Source organism: Euphorbia lathyris, chromosome 6, assembly GCF_963576675.1.
Source record: "Euphorbia lathyris chromosome 6, ddEupLath1.1, whole genome shotgun sequence".
Lineage (NCBI taxonomy): Eukaryota > Viridiplantae > Streptophyta > Magnoliopsida > Malpighiales > Euphorbiaceae > Euphorbia > Euphorbia lathyris.
Window position 1 is genome coordinate 84,382,428 of NC_088915.1, and position 17,369 is coordinate 84,399,796.

Sequence of the window (17,369 nt, forward strand, 5' to 3'; positions counted from 1 at the left end):
ATGAACAAATTTTAATTTTGTAGAAAACTATATACTTTTGTGTTAGTTCACAAATATCTAAACTTAATATTATTTTATTTGCTATTAGATGAGTTCGTTCACAAACATAATAAATGAGTAATAGGCTTACTATTTGTAAGCATTTTATTTATTTATAGCTTGTTTATATACACAATTAAAGAGTTATTTGCGAGCAAACTTCACAAATATAATTAACGATTTACTCACAAACAATTCATGGTTAGATAATTTTCTTAATGAACAACGTCCAAAGAGGATTTTTGGCTCGAAACAAGCTCGAAGCTCGGCTCAAGCTCGTTGAGCAAGCCAAAGCTCGGCTATAGCAAGCTCGGCTCGGCTCGGCTCGTTTACAGCCCTACCAATTGGATAAATCTACAACATCTAAATAATATTAGAGCTCCGGAGTTTGATTACAATTTCACATAATGACCAGTGTTGTAAAAATCAGTCAAGTCGTCGGCCGATATATCATGATTTTTACAAAAACGTCCGATTTTATATAACTGGTCGGCATAAGTCGGGAGCCTGATTTTCTTCTGCCTAGGCAGTTCAAATCGGGTTAAATCGAACAAGTCGGGTTAGACGGAAAAAATCAGTTTAGGCGGAAAAAATCGGCTGAAATGGTTAAAATTAGCTCAATTTATAAATTACAATTAGTAAAAAATAATACAAGTCATTAGTATTAACTCATAACTATTTTATTATTTATTTAAAACAAATATCTATATTTTTCTATTATACAATATTTATTATTATTATTATTAAATAGTATAATTTATATTTTAAACGTGTTTATATAATATTTATTTAATATAAGTCTAAAAAGTAGAAAAATACAAATCCGATTAATCCTCGATTAATCTTCGGAGGTATTGTCCGTCCGCTTTTACAACACTAATAATGACCATAACCAGTAGCAGTAATCATAGGTCTAGTTCCTTAGCAGCAGACTTGAAAATCTCAGCCAAGTCTTTCTTCACTTCATCACCAGCAAATATGTATTCAATCCCATTTCTAGCCAGCTCAAATAGTTCCTTCTTTCCAAGACCTTTGTAAACACGATTATCAAAGACAATCAGACTGGCACACGATTATCATTTTTCTTACATTTCTATCATATAAAACATATAAATAACATAACATGATTTTGACACGATAACCTGAATTGTTATTTGATCCTTAATACATCCAAAATCAATATTACACATACCGAATGCCGAATGCCGACGAAGCAATGTTGTATTCCTTTGAAAGACTAGTGGAGAGAACCCCAGAATCGTCTGTGCACAAGACTACCGGATGCTTTGCATTATACAAATCCCCTACAAGATGAAAAAACTAAACAAATTATAGTAACCGTATCTCACATTGCTTAATTAGAGACGACTCCTTATATATGTGAACTAATCCTACTCGTTTGAGGTGATTTTTGAGGTGAGTTAAGCCTTTATTTACGTTTATAAAGTAAACTCTAGAGATTTGATTATTTATCACTTCGAAGAACGATTCAACAAAAATTCAACACTAACCAAAAGGATGAATATCTAGCGAAGAAATCGTGTTGCTCCTAATATTGGATGTCAAGCAAATCTCAACCTGAAACAATGAGCGAAAGCGCAAAAAGAAAATGAAATTAGAAAATGAAAATAAATGAAAAACTAATGAAAGAAGAGTACATGGTCATTGTATATAAATAAGCATAAGAGCTAACACATTCTACAAGACAAGCCAAACATAATTTTTATGCGAATCCACGAGAAATAAAGTATCGAAAACCCCTAATCGGGTTTCAATCCATAAGGAAGCTAACAAACGAGGGTTTGATAGACAATAACTCTTATAAAATAAGGTTGCAAACTTGCAAATCTGATTATTCAGTTGAAGTGTCGAAAAGAATACAAGAGAAGCTCTCACAAAGTGATGTAATAGAATTAATCAGTTTTGCGAGCAATCTATTGAATTGGTTGAATGCCAGAAAGTTAGGATTATATAAACCTGTTAGATTCTACGAATACCAGGGATATAGGAATCACAAGAACATGTTAAAGAACGTTGATTGGGTGCACCAATACCCGTTAATTAACATTCAAAATTCTCAAGAACTGGTAATTCGAAAATATCAATTTCATTAATTCAAAAGATGTATCCTTATAAGGATAATAAGTCTTTAAATAGGTAAAATACTAAAGGCAAAAAGCATCCTGAGCCCCCTGATCTTTTATTGTTTGGTGCATTAAGCCCTCAATCTTTTATTTAGACACATTGAGCCCCTGATCTTTCACCATTTGGTGCATTAAGCCCTCGATCTTTCATTTAGACACATTGAGCCCTTGATCTTTCATATATGGGTGTATTAGGTCCTTCCATAAATCAATTAATATATAGGTTTATTAAGGGCATGTTTGGTTAGGTTTATATAACTGCAGCGTTTCGCATTTTCTCTGGACACTGCAACATTTTGGAGCTTTTCACGAAAAGCTCTTTTCATGAACAGTTGTTTGTAGTTACTTGTTATTGATAAAATTGCCCTTCTTATTTCCACAAAATGTGCTTCAATTTTAACATTATTTTTATTTTTAGAACATAATTATCGAAAAACAAAGTTTTATTGTGTTCAATAAATTTTTTATTTTTTATTTAAATTATTTTTATTAATTTGTATAATATATTTTTTATTTTAGAATTTGTTATTTTTAGAACATCATTTGTTGTCACACCAAACATGCCCTTAATAAACCTATATATTAATTGATTTATGGAATGACCTAATACACCCATATATGAAAGATCAATGGCTCAATGTGTCTAAATGAAAGATCGATGGCTTAATGCACCAAATGGTGAAAGATCATGCGCTCAATATGTCTAAATAAAAGATCGAGGGCTTAATGCACCAAACAATGAAAGATCAAGGGCCTCAGGATGCTTTTTGCCAAATACTAAATTAGAATAATAAAAGGAATAGGAAAAGATCCTAATTAGAAAATGAAAACTAAAAAGGAAGATGCAAATTAATTCAAAAATAATACTAAATCATGATTTTGAGGCTCTAAATGATCGAATTTGATCAAAAGATAGTGGATTCATAGCAAATCTATGGGTTTTTTCGCGTTGGCCCATTTCTAATTGGGATAGGGTTCGAAACCGTAAAAATCCAACACTTTAAAACTTGGTAGAATAAATTGAATTGTTTGATCTTTGATTGCATCACAGTTGTGCGCAATGCACTTATATTCAACAAAGGAAGATTACATGAAAGAGAAAGAAAAACCCTCAACCCACCCACCCCATGTGATTCGAACCCATGACCTCTAGGATCATAGGTAAGCTCTCAACCAACAGGCTAACAAAACAATCAATTTGATTAATAACAATAAACTTTTACAATTGTGTCTTTAAGATTTATATACCAAAAGAAAAGAGCAAATCAAAGACTATAATAGTTCAGACAGAGTAAGAACTAGAGTGAACATAACCCTTGTTCTTGTTCGCATGATCCAGCTCCTCGGAGTAAGGTTCGGGATAAGACCCGAAGTGAAGCAGAAAAATTGTTGAATAAATGATGTTTTAAATTTGTTTAATTTTTAATTTTATTAAATTAAAACGGTTGTCGGAATTTAAGATAAGAAAAAGAAACGATTTATAAACCATTTTTTTTAATGTTGTAACTATTAAGGGCCAATTTGTTTTACATCTGTTTGTTGTTACGGTTTGTTGTTTGAAAAAAACTTCTTTTCCAAAAAACAAGGATTCCCTCCTTTTGTAAAAGACTAATTTTATGGTGTAAAAATGTAAACATGAGATCCCTAACCAAACATCTAAACTCTCCATTTTGAAGTGAAAAGGTAAACAAGAGCATGAAAATGAGCAACCAAACACCCCCTAATTCTCTTCATTTTGTGTAACATTGTAACCATTAATTCCCTTTTTTTTTTAACGTTATACCCTTTATTTTTCCTATATATATGGTGTTGATATTTTGTTTAAGTTAAGTTGGAAAAAGCAAAAACATGTATACACAGAATCAGTAGTAAATTGTTTTTTTGTTCGATTTATAGTCCTATTTTGGTGATAACTTTTGTACATGGTTCAAGTTCATTGTTGTATCCTAGGAGAAGATAGCCAATTCCGGCTAAATCTGTCTTAAAAAAACTGATATAATCACGGCTCAAATTGTTCTATTCTACTTTCGGTTCATCATGAGGTTCAATTGATTTGTTGTATTTTCAGATTCATAATATTTTTATGTTTCTTTAATTATTGTATTCTTCTAATAATTTTTAACAATCTTAAGACAAATTTAATTTTTTATTTTCCAAAGAGGTGTAAAGCAATACCTTGACTAAATTACCTCGATGAACGGAATATAATTTTAAACTTTTGGACGGAAAATTTATATTCGGATAGATTGGACTGAATTGTAAAATATAAAAAATTTTGTTTTTTTTATTTATTATTTGGCCATTTCTATTGTATTTTCTAATTCTAACTTGATTTATTTGAATTTTAGAAAGAAAAAATGATTGAAATTAAATATGGATCCGGTTCTAAGAACATAAACACTTTAGAAGGATCACACCTTCTAATACTAATGTCAACGTTTGTCCACCACATTGAAAGCCCTTAAAATTTTTACATGCATGAGTTTTAAAGAATGGCAATAGAAAAATGTTATTTTATTTGACAATCCTAAATTTAGATAAGTTTTTGAAGGATGATTCTCGTGCTATTAGAGAAAATGAGGTAGACGTTACTACCACTTTGATCGTGACTATATTTTAAATGGATTGATTGATGCATTTTAGAATGTTTATGAAGTTAAGCAAATAACAAAGGAACTTTGGAAATATATTGGCCACAAGTATAAATCATATGATGCATGTACTAAAAAAAAATTAGTCAAAAAATTCTTGAATTTTACTATAGTAAATTCCGAGAAAGTTGTAAGTCGGGTGCATGAATTATAACTCCTTATCCACGAGAGCTATGCTAAACGTATGACAATTAGTGAATCTTTCCAAATGGCTAGAATTATAGAAAAAACTTTTGGACCAAATTTTGTAACGTATATATGGTAGCCTTAGACCTATAAAGAAGTTGTAAACTCAACAGAAAGTCATTTATGGAAAGAGACTATACGAAGTAAAATTTACTCCATCTTGCATAACCATATGTTGGAATTAGTTAAACCTCCCTCCGGGAACGAAACCACTAAGTTTTAAATGAATTTTCAAACAGAAAACAAAAGAAGATGGAGTAATTGATAAGTATAAGGCCAAATTGGTTGTAAAAGGTTATAGAAAAAGGCCTTGATTACGTTGACACGTACTCTCCCGTGTCCAGGATAACATCTAGCATGCACTTGTAATCATTGCTTTGCGGAATCTTAAAGTAGATCATATGGATGTTAATACAACTTTCCTAAATGGAGATCTAAATGAGAGCTCTACATGGAACAACCTGAAGGTTATGTAGCTCCATGCCAGGAAAGAAAAGTATCTAAATTGGCGAAGTCTTTATATGGATTAAAACAATCATCAAAACAGTGGCGTAAAAAGTTTGATGATGTCATGATGGGTAAAGGCTATCAAATAAACGAGTGTGCATATGTATTTATGTCAAAGCTACAAACGAAGGATACATAATTATGTGTTTGTATGTTGATGACATATTCATTGTAGGAAGTATTGACAAGATGGTAAATAGTACCAAGAACATGTTAAACTCATAGTTTAACATCAAAGATATGAGACTCGCAGATGTGATTTTAGGTATCCAAATCAAACGTTCACCTAATAACGTCATCTTGATTTAGTCACACTACGTGGACAACATACTTAGAAAATTTAAATAAGGATGATTGTGGTATCGCTAGAACTCTAATCGACACTAGCTAGCATCTGTCTAAAATTATATGTGAAATCATTAACCAAGTGAAATACACAAGGATTATAGGAAGCCGTGTATCTCATGTGACTGTAAAAGGTCTGATATTGTAGATACATGAGTAATCTATGGAAAATCCACTGTAAGAATATTTTGGTATTTATAGTGCACTCATATTACAAATTGCACTATATAAGAGAACATGTTGTTTTTAGAACCAAATCCACTATGGAGTCTAATAGTCTTAGATAAAACTAGAGAAGAAGTCGATTGACTATACAGTTTCTTGAAGGATATTCTTATATGACTGAAACTTGTACCCATAATTTATATATATTGTGATAATCAAGCAACGATTACCAAATTTTATCCAATTAATCCCAAAGTGGAACTTGAATTTAGCAAAATTTGTAAATTTCATCTTAAATTTTACAAGTTATGTTAGATTACCAAATTTACTCCTAAAAAATTTGAATATAGAATAGATATTCACCGGAATTTTAGATGATTTTAACTTCCCAAAAGCTTCCTCGTTTAAGCAGCATGCGTGTCCAATTCTTTGGGGGGAGGAAATCAAGCATCATTCCTATCTCCTCGTGATTAGGCACCTACAAATCACTTTAGGTTATGAAAAGTGGCGAATACATAATTGTTCGGTCGGAAGGCTGATTTTACATGTGGGTGTGTAAAAAAAAAATTTTACTAAATTCAACTTGTTCAAAATTTTTTAGTATATATATATATGTTATAATCAGAATGGTCATGAAAAATTTTAAGTACCAATGTAAAACTTTTCAAAATTAAGTTATATTGTGTTTAAGATTTTTAACATGTAAAAGAAATGTGTTTAGTAGAAAAAATCGGATTTAGGGCCTAACAGGCAAAAAAAAAAAAAATTGGATTTAAGAATGGTCTAACAAGCAAAAAAAAATTAGAAATTTGGATTCAATGAGGGTCTAACAGACCAAAAAAGAATTAGAATTTTGGATTTAGAGGGGCCTAGCATGCCAAAAAAAATTTGATATTTGGCTTAATACATCATTTGCTCCCTGAACTTGTCCAAAATGGTTGATTGGCCCACTGAATTTTCAAAGTGTCTCGATAGCTCCCTGAACTTACATAAAATATTCGGTTAGCCCCTTAAACTTGCTTAAAATGTAATCAATTAATCATTCGGTTGTAAAAAGTAAATCAAATGCGGAAAATATGTTACACGCGCCTTAGAATGTTATTACATACTTCACAAAATAGATTAAAACATGTTAAAAAATAATTTCTTACTTTTTCAACTCTAAAACATTTTCTTCGCTAATATTATAATCGCATACTCCGATCTTGGTCGTTTTACTTTTTTAAGATGCGTGCAACATATCTTCCGCATTTAACTTACTTTTTTACAACCGAATGATTAATTGATTACATTTTATGCAAGTTCAGGGAGCTAACTGAACATTTTATGCAAGTTTAGGGGGCTATCGAGACACTTTAAAAGTTCAGGGGGCCAATCAGCCATTTTGGACAAATTTAAGGGGAAAATGATGTATTAAGCCTTGATATTTTGGATTTAGAGAGGATCTAATAGGACTTGGGCCAATTTTGGGATGCAAATTCAGCACCCGATCATTATTTCTTAGAAACAGGGGCCGGAACCACCACAATCTCAAGTTTCGTGAAAATAAAGGGACCGAAATTACTCATGGTTATGGTGGTTTCAGCGGCCGGAGTGCCCGGGCCTTCCCTTGTCTCCGCCCCTGGTTTTGAAAACAAAGTGTAATTCTGTTGAACTGTGTAATCCGTGCGTCGAACTAATAATTTGATATCACGTACTCAAACATTGTATAATTTATTAATTAATTTTTAGTGCTTGAAATTATTGGTTATGTGACATTAAATTATTAGCGTGACACACAAATAACGTGTGCAATTTCAAACAATGTTCGGCACAACGCACCACAGTGAAGTGTTATGCAGAGGCCTTGCTCCTGGGCAAATTTCAAAGCTGGAAAGAATGTATTCCTGTAGAGATCATGCTGGATTTTAAATTACTTTGTACTAAGGATAAAATAAATCGATAGCCCTTGAGCGTTACTAATATTATGATATTTAAACTTTATTTCGTAACATAAAAATTATTGAACTGAACATTATTTAATATTAAAGTCTAAATCAAAGAAAATCTGTTTAAGAAAATAATGAAATGATGATTTGACAAATTTGATTTCATGATTTCATTAAACTTTTAACGGATTTTCATTGATTCGGACTTCAATATTAAAATAAAATAGGTAAAGTCCAAAAAAACTATTGTGCTTTCGTGTATTATTAAACTGGTACCTGAATTTTTTTGTCTAGAAAGTGATTGAGGTTTTTTGTTTTACTAAAAACAAAGATCTTGATTCAAAAAAAAAAAAAAAAACAAAGATCTTAAAATTAAAATGAACGTTGACGATCTCAAAATTGAAAAATTCAAAGACTTAATGATATGTTAAGCAACTTTAATTCTTCAACTTTATAATTTTGATGTAGTGTTGTTTGGTGACGAGACAGAAAATGAAAGTTTTAGTGAGAGAAAGCTCCGAAAATAAGGATTTTGAAAAATAAGAAATTTGGTTTCGTAAATGTGGTACTAAACAACTTTAATTCTTAGAAATTTCCATTTTGTGATAGTTAACAGTCATTTTTATAGTATCAAACTAAAAGATCCTCATTTTTATCAAAACGAAAAATGTTAGTTACTATTTGGAGAAAAAAAATTCAAATACCAGTTTGACAATATATGAAAGTACAATTTTTTTTTTTTACTTTACCCGATTAAAATTTAGAGGCCACGTATAATATCAATAGCGCTATAAGAGTTATAGGCTCAATAAAAAATAAGTACCATTCACCAACAATAGGATTTCCAGAAAGGTCAATGCCAACTACACCTAAATCTCTCATTTCTAGGGCAAGCTTAACCTGCAGAAGGCATGGAAAGAGCAATTAGAATTCTTAAATAGGGTAAATCACACCGAAAACCATTTAAGTTCGGATAATATCCTAACAAGGTAGAAAAAAGTCATTTTAAACATTTTACGGCTGAATTTCGCTGGAAATGCTGACTAGTACGCTTAGTCAATTCAATCATACCATGTAAGCGCCGCGTACATTAATTTACCATCACGTGGCTCCCATTTTCTCTTTTCTCCAACCTCAACCACTTACATGACGCGTGGTAGTAAACTAATATACAAGGCACTTACGTGGCCTAATTGAATTGACTAAGCTTCCTAATCAACATTTCCAGTGAGAATTTGGAGAACTTACTTGAGTGACTGTTGGTGACTGTTGGTGAGATAACCCCATTAACCAATATACAACTTACATCAATGTTCATTTGGATCCTGAATGGACCGTTAGATCTAGACTTCTTAGAATCCTATGATTGAGATTAAAACCATCTTAAGGTTTAAATTTAATAAGTCTAGATCTAACTGTGATTCAAGGTCCTGGTGAACACTACTAAAAGCTTTAAAAAAATGTACAGTTTCCATAGCAGCTTCGGTTGTCTCACGTCGATCAATACTGAGAAGAAGTCTAACGTGTATCTTTCTCCTTTTATGAGAAGTTGTATTATCCCAACTGTGAAAAGCTAAATTCACCTCAACTTCTGTAACTGCTCTTAAGCCTTCCACCACTGCCTCGATGTAAGAACGTTTGCTCATTCCTTTAGAATCATTTTTCTGATCACACATAACCAATAATTAAAGTTTCGCTCTTTTAACTAACAACATTTAAATGACGTCAAAATTCAAAAGTTCAAAAATTAAAGTTATTTGATGTTAGTTGACAAAGTTCAACGATTCTTTATATCCGGTTTTAAAATTTAGGATTTAATGGCGTTTGGTTCAGCTTTTCGGAGCAGCGTTTAGTTTTTTATTTCAAACCAAAATAAATACAGTGTTTGGTTAGGTTTATACAACATCAACATGTAGCATTTTCGTAAAAACAACATTATTTTCACGAAAGTTGTTTGTATATACTTGATATTGATAAAATTATACTTCTAATTTTCAATAATATTTCTTTTTTTTAATATTATGCTATTTCTATAATATTGTTGCCGGAAAAACAAGGATTTTCCCTATTCAATAAAATTATTATTTAGATTATTTTTATTAGTTTGGATTATATTTTTTATTGAAAAAAATCCAAAGATAACCTTATAGTTTCACCGATTTAAAAAAATGAGTGTTTATAATTTTTTTTGTTGCTAAAAGATGACTAAGGTTGTCATTGTTAGAAAAATTAAGAATTTTTTAGTGGCGAATCGGTAAATTTTGTCAAATTGTGGAGCTTGATTTTCTGCAATTTCGGATCCTATTTTGCATGTAAACGAACCCATGAGTAAAACACACGGGTTTGTCGTGATATTTGGATTTCTTAGCTAAATTCGGCCCCTAAGACCTTATTTTCGTAGTTTTGTGTTTCTTTAGCGTTTTTCTAATTTGTCCTTTTATTTTTCGGATTTTCTATTGTCAATCAGGTTTTCTATTTCTATTTAGGATTTTTGTTGTTTTTTGGTTTTTTTTTTTTTTTTTTCCTATTTAAAGAATTGTTATCCCTGTATTGAGTTAATTGATTATTAACAAAATTGTTAGTTTTCGAAATACCAAAGTTCTTGAAAAATTGAAGGTTTCTAATAACGTATTAGTACGTCGAATCAACTATTAGCTACGAATATGTTTTATTCATTGCGTCAAGTAATGTCAAATATAAATTCCATAAACTCCCAAATAATATTAAATTTTAACCTTCATTTTCATCTCTTTCCTTTTCCTTTTCCATTTCCGTTGGATAAATTACACCCATGACCACTGAACTTTACTAATTTTAACATTATGACCACTGAACTTCAATTCTTAACGGTATAGCCACTATACTTTACACTTTTTAACACCGGTGACCACTCGACTTTAATTAACTCCTCAAAATGACCGTTAACGACGTCAAAATGAAAATATTCAAGAATTAAAATTTACCATGAAACCACATTTTTTGTTTTCCAAAATCAGTTTTTTGGAGCTTTTTCTCTCTAAATTCAGTCACTCTCTCTCAACCAAACAACATCTAAATGATCTCAAACTGAAAATTTTCAAGAATTAAAGTTCCTTATAATATCATTAACTATTCAAATATTTTGTTTTGAGTCCGTCATTGGACCTTTTGAGGCATTGAGTGACCACGAGTGTTAAAAAATGTAAAATTCAATGACCAATACCATTAAAAATTGAAGTTCAGTGACCATAATGTTGAAATGAATAAAATTCAATAGTCATGAATGTAATTTACCCGATATATAATGATTAGATACATATCTTAGGTTAGGTTAGTCCACTCTAATTTAGAGTGGACTAACCTAACCTTAACCATTACCTATGGTGTGAAGTACTTTAACCTAACTTAGGTTAGTCTAGTTCATACTAATCTGACTAGAGTGGACTATCCTAAGGGTATATTTAACCATTATCTATGGTGTGAGGCAGCCACCCTATATCCATTGTCAAAATCTGTTTTAATGTTGAAAGTGATTTTGTTGGCATAAAATGCAAAAATGAGTTATTTTCATGCAGATAAATTATTGAAAGATTTTCTAAACTTAAGTGATTTTCAGTACAATTTATCCGTGACAAAATCACATGGGCCGTGACTGAGTCAAGATTGTTTAGTTAGGGGACCGAATTTACATGTGGTATGTTAAAAAAAAAATTTACTAAATTGAACTTGTTTAAATTTTTTTTCGTATATGTATGTGTTATAATTAGAGTGATCAATAATCAATTTTTAAATACCAATATAACAATTTTCAAAATTAAGTTATATTGTGTTTAAGATTCTTAACATATAAAAAAATTGTCTAATAGAAAAAATCAGATTTAGGAGCCTAATAGGTAAAAAAAAAAAAATTAGAAATTTGAATTTAAGAATAGTCTAATAGTAAAAAAAAAAAATTGGATTCAAAGAGGGCCTAACAGATAAAAAAAATAGAATTTTGGATTTAGCTAACACGCAAAACAATGGAATTTTGGATTTAGAGAGTGTCTAACAGGACCTGGGCCGATTTTGAGGTGCTAATTCAGCACCCAATTATTATTTATTGGAAACAGATGGCCGGAACCATAGCCTCAAATTTCGTGGAGATAGGGGACCAAAACTACTCGTGGTCATATTGATTCCGATGGCCGGAGAGGCCCAGGCCCCCGGGTCTCCTGTCTCCGCCCCTGTCACTGACACAGTAGGTGATGTAAGTAAGTACCTTTGGAGTTGTTCTTAACTCTAGATATACAACATTCTCAGAAGCAAAATCTTCAATGACCTGTTTTGTGAAGAATTGAAAAATGAGGGCTCATTTATGAATTTCTGCAATTGAAAAAGTTCATCAAGATACAAGCAAGCTTGGCTTACTTCCTTTGTAATCCTTGTAACAGTATTGTGATCAGTGGTAAGTATGTGAATGAGATCAAACAACTTGAACACTTCATGCAGAGACCGGTCATCTGAATGGAAATTAATTAATTCAAAATTACCAATTTCACACATTACTAAGATTGAGAAAGCAACAACCAGGACGGATCCAGAAGGAGCTTGAGCATTCACTAGTAGTTGGAAAACGCTAAAAATTCTATGTAAATTGTGTACAAGTTCTTATTTTTTTTAGGATTAATATATTATTTGGCTCTTGAACTTGTCTAAAATGTATTGACCTCGTGAACTTTCAAAGTATCCTAATAATGTTCAGTTCGCCGCTTGAACTTGCGTAAAATGTAATCAATTAACCACTCAGTTGAAAAAAAAAGTTAAATTCGAAAGATGTATTACACCCATTTTAAAAATAGTAAAACGACCATGGTCGGGTAGCGATTCTAATATTAGAGTTTATAGTTGAGCAAGTAAGAATTTCTTTTTTTAATCTATTCTGTGAATTATGTAATAACATTTTAATATGCGTGCAACACATCCTATGCATTCAGTTTATTTTTTTCGCAACCAAGTGATTAATTGATTACATTTTATGCAAGTTCAGTGGAGCTAATTGAACATTTTATGCAAGTTTAAGAGGAACAATTAAACTTTTTAGACAAGTTCTGGTAAATGATGTATTAGGCACTTTTTATGTAAGCACATCAGTATTAGGCACTTTTATGTAAACACATCAAAATATATCAATTTAGCACCCATAAATTATGAGACGCCACACAAGCACCGTGAATCCTGAATCTCAAAGAAGAACATAATACCTTTCATGATAACACGTTCCACATGTGAGAACTCAATTACACCCCTTTCCCCCAAAACTCTAGCAAGTTCACTACAAATAAAAATTAAAGAAAAAAACACAAATCAAACTTTAATAACTCAAAGCTTCTCAACATAAAATAACAAGATAGTTCCTATGGTGATCATAATAACATCCTTAAATTAAGAAAGGGCTTAATATATCACCCGTCACCCGCTTTTTGAACTTGTCCATAAAAATAGATTAGCTTTTTGAATTTTGTTAGTATCTCACCAGCTTCCTAAATTTACTTGTTTTGCATTATTGGCTCCTTAAACTTGTCCATAAAAATAGATTAGCTTCCTGAACTAGTGTCCCACCAGCTCCCTACGCTTCTTATTCCTATTCCGTAAAAATATATCTTCATCTATTCGAGAGGTAATTTTCTCTTCTCTATCTTTCAACCTATTGTAAGAGTTAGTGTTGCAGATTTGAGAGATCGAATGGATGAACATCGAGAGTTAGGATTATGGTTTTTGTATTTAGTTGTTACAGAATAAGCAAGTTCGGATAGCTGATGAGATATTTGCAAAGTGCAGGGAGCTAATCTACTTTTATGGACAAATTTAGGGAGTTAGAGATACGAAACAAACAAATTTAAGGAGCTGGTAAGACACTAACAAAATTTAGGGGGTCAATATACTTTTATTAACAAGTTCAGAGAGCTCGTGATCTATTAACCCTTAAGAAAAAGAAGGAAAGAGCAAAAGAAACATACAGAAGAGTGGAGTCTCTGATTGAGCCATTGAGGTGAGCATGAAGTTCAACCTTGGGCATAGAAATACACCAATCCATTTCTGAACCTGTGTTTCTCCGAAAACAATGGCCGGGGCAAATAGCTTTAAATGGCCGATGCAAATAGCCCTTAATGACTGACGACGTAAATAGTCTTTTTTCCACTAGTATTGAGCTGTGTTGAGCTATGATCATTGCTGCTGCTGGTAATGGATGTAATAACTAATATATAGGATTAGTTCAAATTTCCCTTGAATTGATTAATGGCTGAACAAAAGTGTATATATATATATATAGATAAACAACTTGATAACCTAATCCTACAAACAAGGATATAGCAACGTGAGTGATCCTTGGCAAACAAGGATATAGCAAGTACATAATAATTACAAAGAGTTATAGGAAAAATAGGACCCTAATTACTAAGAAGAGTATGAGGATTAGGCCGAAAATTGAGTGCTCGATAGCGGCTTGGTAAAAAAGTTTGGCAATGTGATCTTCGGTAGAAATGAAACGAACCGAAAGAAAACCATTTGCAATATGTTTCCGAATAAAATGATAATCCAACTCAATATGCTTCGTGCGAGTATGAAAAACCGGGTTAACACTACGTTGATAAGCCCTTCAGACGACGGTTCAAAACCGTCGTGCCGAAGAAAATAAAACTGTCACGGGGTTCACTGCCGTCTGATGGAACTTCAGATGATGGTTGCGTTCCGTTATTTGAAATAATCTCACATGACATCAGTCTATTGATATGTTGTCATCTTACGCGTATTCCGATGACTGTTTATTTATTTTTAATGTCACCTATATTATCATTGAATGACAGTCTACTAATTAAAAATGTCAAGAAATTTATGAGAAATTGACTGACATATTGGTAACAGTGATGACAGTTTGCATAATGATTTCTGTGGTTGTAGCTTGTCTCATATGACATAGGTCTTAATCAATTATGTCAATAGATTTTATTTTAGATGACAGATTCGTTTCATTATTTGTCTTCCTATTGTTCTTTATATGTCATTGTTTTTAATATGATATAGCTTGCTTTCTTCTTTGCTTGAAATTTTAAGGAAATTTCTAGGTTTATTCACAATGGCTTAGAAAGCCGGTTCATGTTACCTGAATAATGAAATAGACATACTCTATCAACATCAAATTTTATATATCAATGATTTTAAATTAATTAGAGACTATTGCTCATAATCTGTATATACGAGTATAATTTAATTTCTGAATCTATGCTCACAATAAAAATAAAAGCAACATTCAATGTGAATTACATAAGGTTCATATTCATTCTCCAAAAAGTAATCCCCAATTGTCTTGTTATATGCATATCAAAAAGTAATCATTAACTAGACAATCATTCCAAGGCAATTAACCATAAACGCAGTTTACACTCCACTCTTCCACCTTCTCCACAACCTTTCACTTATCCCTTAAAACTAGTACAAATAGAATGTGTTTCTCTCTTTGTGTTTTACCCTAATCTGAAAAGTTCAGACAAAAAAGCTTACACTGAAATGGCTTCACTTGACCATCTCCAACGAATAATATTTTTGGACCTATGCAAAGTAGCCCAAGGGGCACCTAGGTGGCTCATCACCTTTCACGGTATCTCTGTCATTCATGTTTTCTTCAAAAAAAAATATAACCACGATCTCTGTCATTCCTGTTTTAATTTCACGAGTCTTTCAAGGAGAGACACACCCATCATCAAAAAAATATAACCACGATCTCCCCGAGATCAAAAATTAAGAAGTCACCACTCAAGAGAACCTTCCATTCACTTCAGAAGGTCAATTCATAGCATAAGAGAATCAGGCAATAAATGAAAGAAATACTCCTATCTTTCACGTTTTATACTGCTCAAAAGGCAAACGAATCGACAGATTTCATCATCACCAATAAGCAATGATTAAAGAACATTAAAATCTCTTAGCATGCCCCTCAACAATAAAATAAAAATGACGACACGTGGCAAGATGGGAGCGAACCGCCATCAACTGAAAGGACGCCCATGAGCATAGATAAACGTGTTCTAATAGTCATATTAATAAGCAAACTAGGCAACGGGCAAACCAATCATTTGGAGTCCGCATAACCTCTTTATCAGTCCCCTATTTTTTCAAGAAATCTCAAAAGACATCGATATCAAATCTCCCTCCTTCAACTTATTAGGAATAAGCAAGTACAACGTTTACCGAAGCCAACACTCTCTCATCCTAAAGAATGATAAATCAGATATTGGGGGACATATGATATCAAGCGAATATAACTCTGCCACATGGCACCTAAAAGGCCCGAACCAACTCCGAAAGATAGAGAACACATGACAGCTCCTCAACCAAAATGATCAATATGACTGCGTATCAGGATACTTGACTTAGGAAGTCTTACTAGACCCAGTCAGGAATCCAGTCGCAATCATAGTCGAGCCCAAGAATCACGGTCCAAGTGGGATTAAAGGATATCATACCCCGATATTTGGATACATTTTCTCCTATTAATAGCAGACATGTGTCCCACACCCAGTGGCGAATACAGGATTGCTCGGTTGGGAGGGCGATTATACACGTGGTGTGTAAAAAAAAAATTTTTGCTAAATCGGTGTCTAATATAAAAATTCGGATTTAGAGAAGGCCTAATAGGTGGAAAAAAAATTAGAAATTTGGATTTAATAAGAGCCTAACAGACAAAAAAAAATAGACATTTGGACTTAGAGAGGGCCTAACAGGCCCAAAAAAATGAAAATTTTGGATTTGGAGAGAACTTAACGAGACCTGGGCCAATTTTGGGGTACTAATATAGCACCCGAGCTAACTTTCTTGGAAACAGGGAGGCCGGAATCACCACAACCTTAAATTTTGTGGAGAAAGGGGGGCCGAAACTACTCTTGTCCATGGTGGTTCCAGCGGCTGGAGGGGCCAAAGCCCCTCGGGCCCCTCCCTGTCTCCGCCCCTGCCCACACCGCCGCTCCTTAACTTACCCGTCTTCTATAACTCGACGTCAGTATAAATAGAGTAAGCTCGACTCAAGATATATAAATTCATTCATTCTATCAAGCTCTGTTTACTTATAGTGATCATCATTAGTCTTTTCATAAACTGGCTTAGGATCAGAGCTGGTTCACCGGATAACAGCTCTATTTAACCTTATTTTTGTGTAGTTATAAGTTGACACACGGACTCTCAGGATTCAACCACGTCATACCAACCTTAATTAAGAGTTAAGTTGTGTTACTTAAAACCTAAAGACTATTTTGGATCATGCATGGTTTTATAAAAGAATGGTATAATATAGTATATTGTGTTTAGAATGAAATACATGTTAATTAAATTGTGTTCCTTCAATTTAGCATGAAAAACTCATAATACTTGACTTTTATTTATTCGATTGAAGA

At 32.4% G+C, this 17,369-nt stretch overlaps 1 pseudogene; it reads right to left on the reverse strand.

Annotated features, from left to right (window-relative positions):
• Window positions 1-814: 814 nt before the first annotated feature.
• LOC136232083 (N6-mAMP deaminase-like) lies at window positions 815-14,201 on the reverse strand (annotated as a pseudogene).
• Window positions 14,202-17,369: the final 3,168 nt, after the last annotated feature.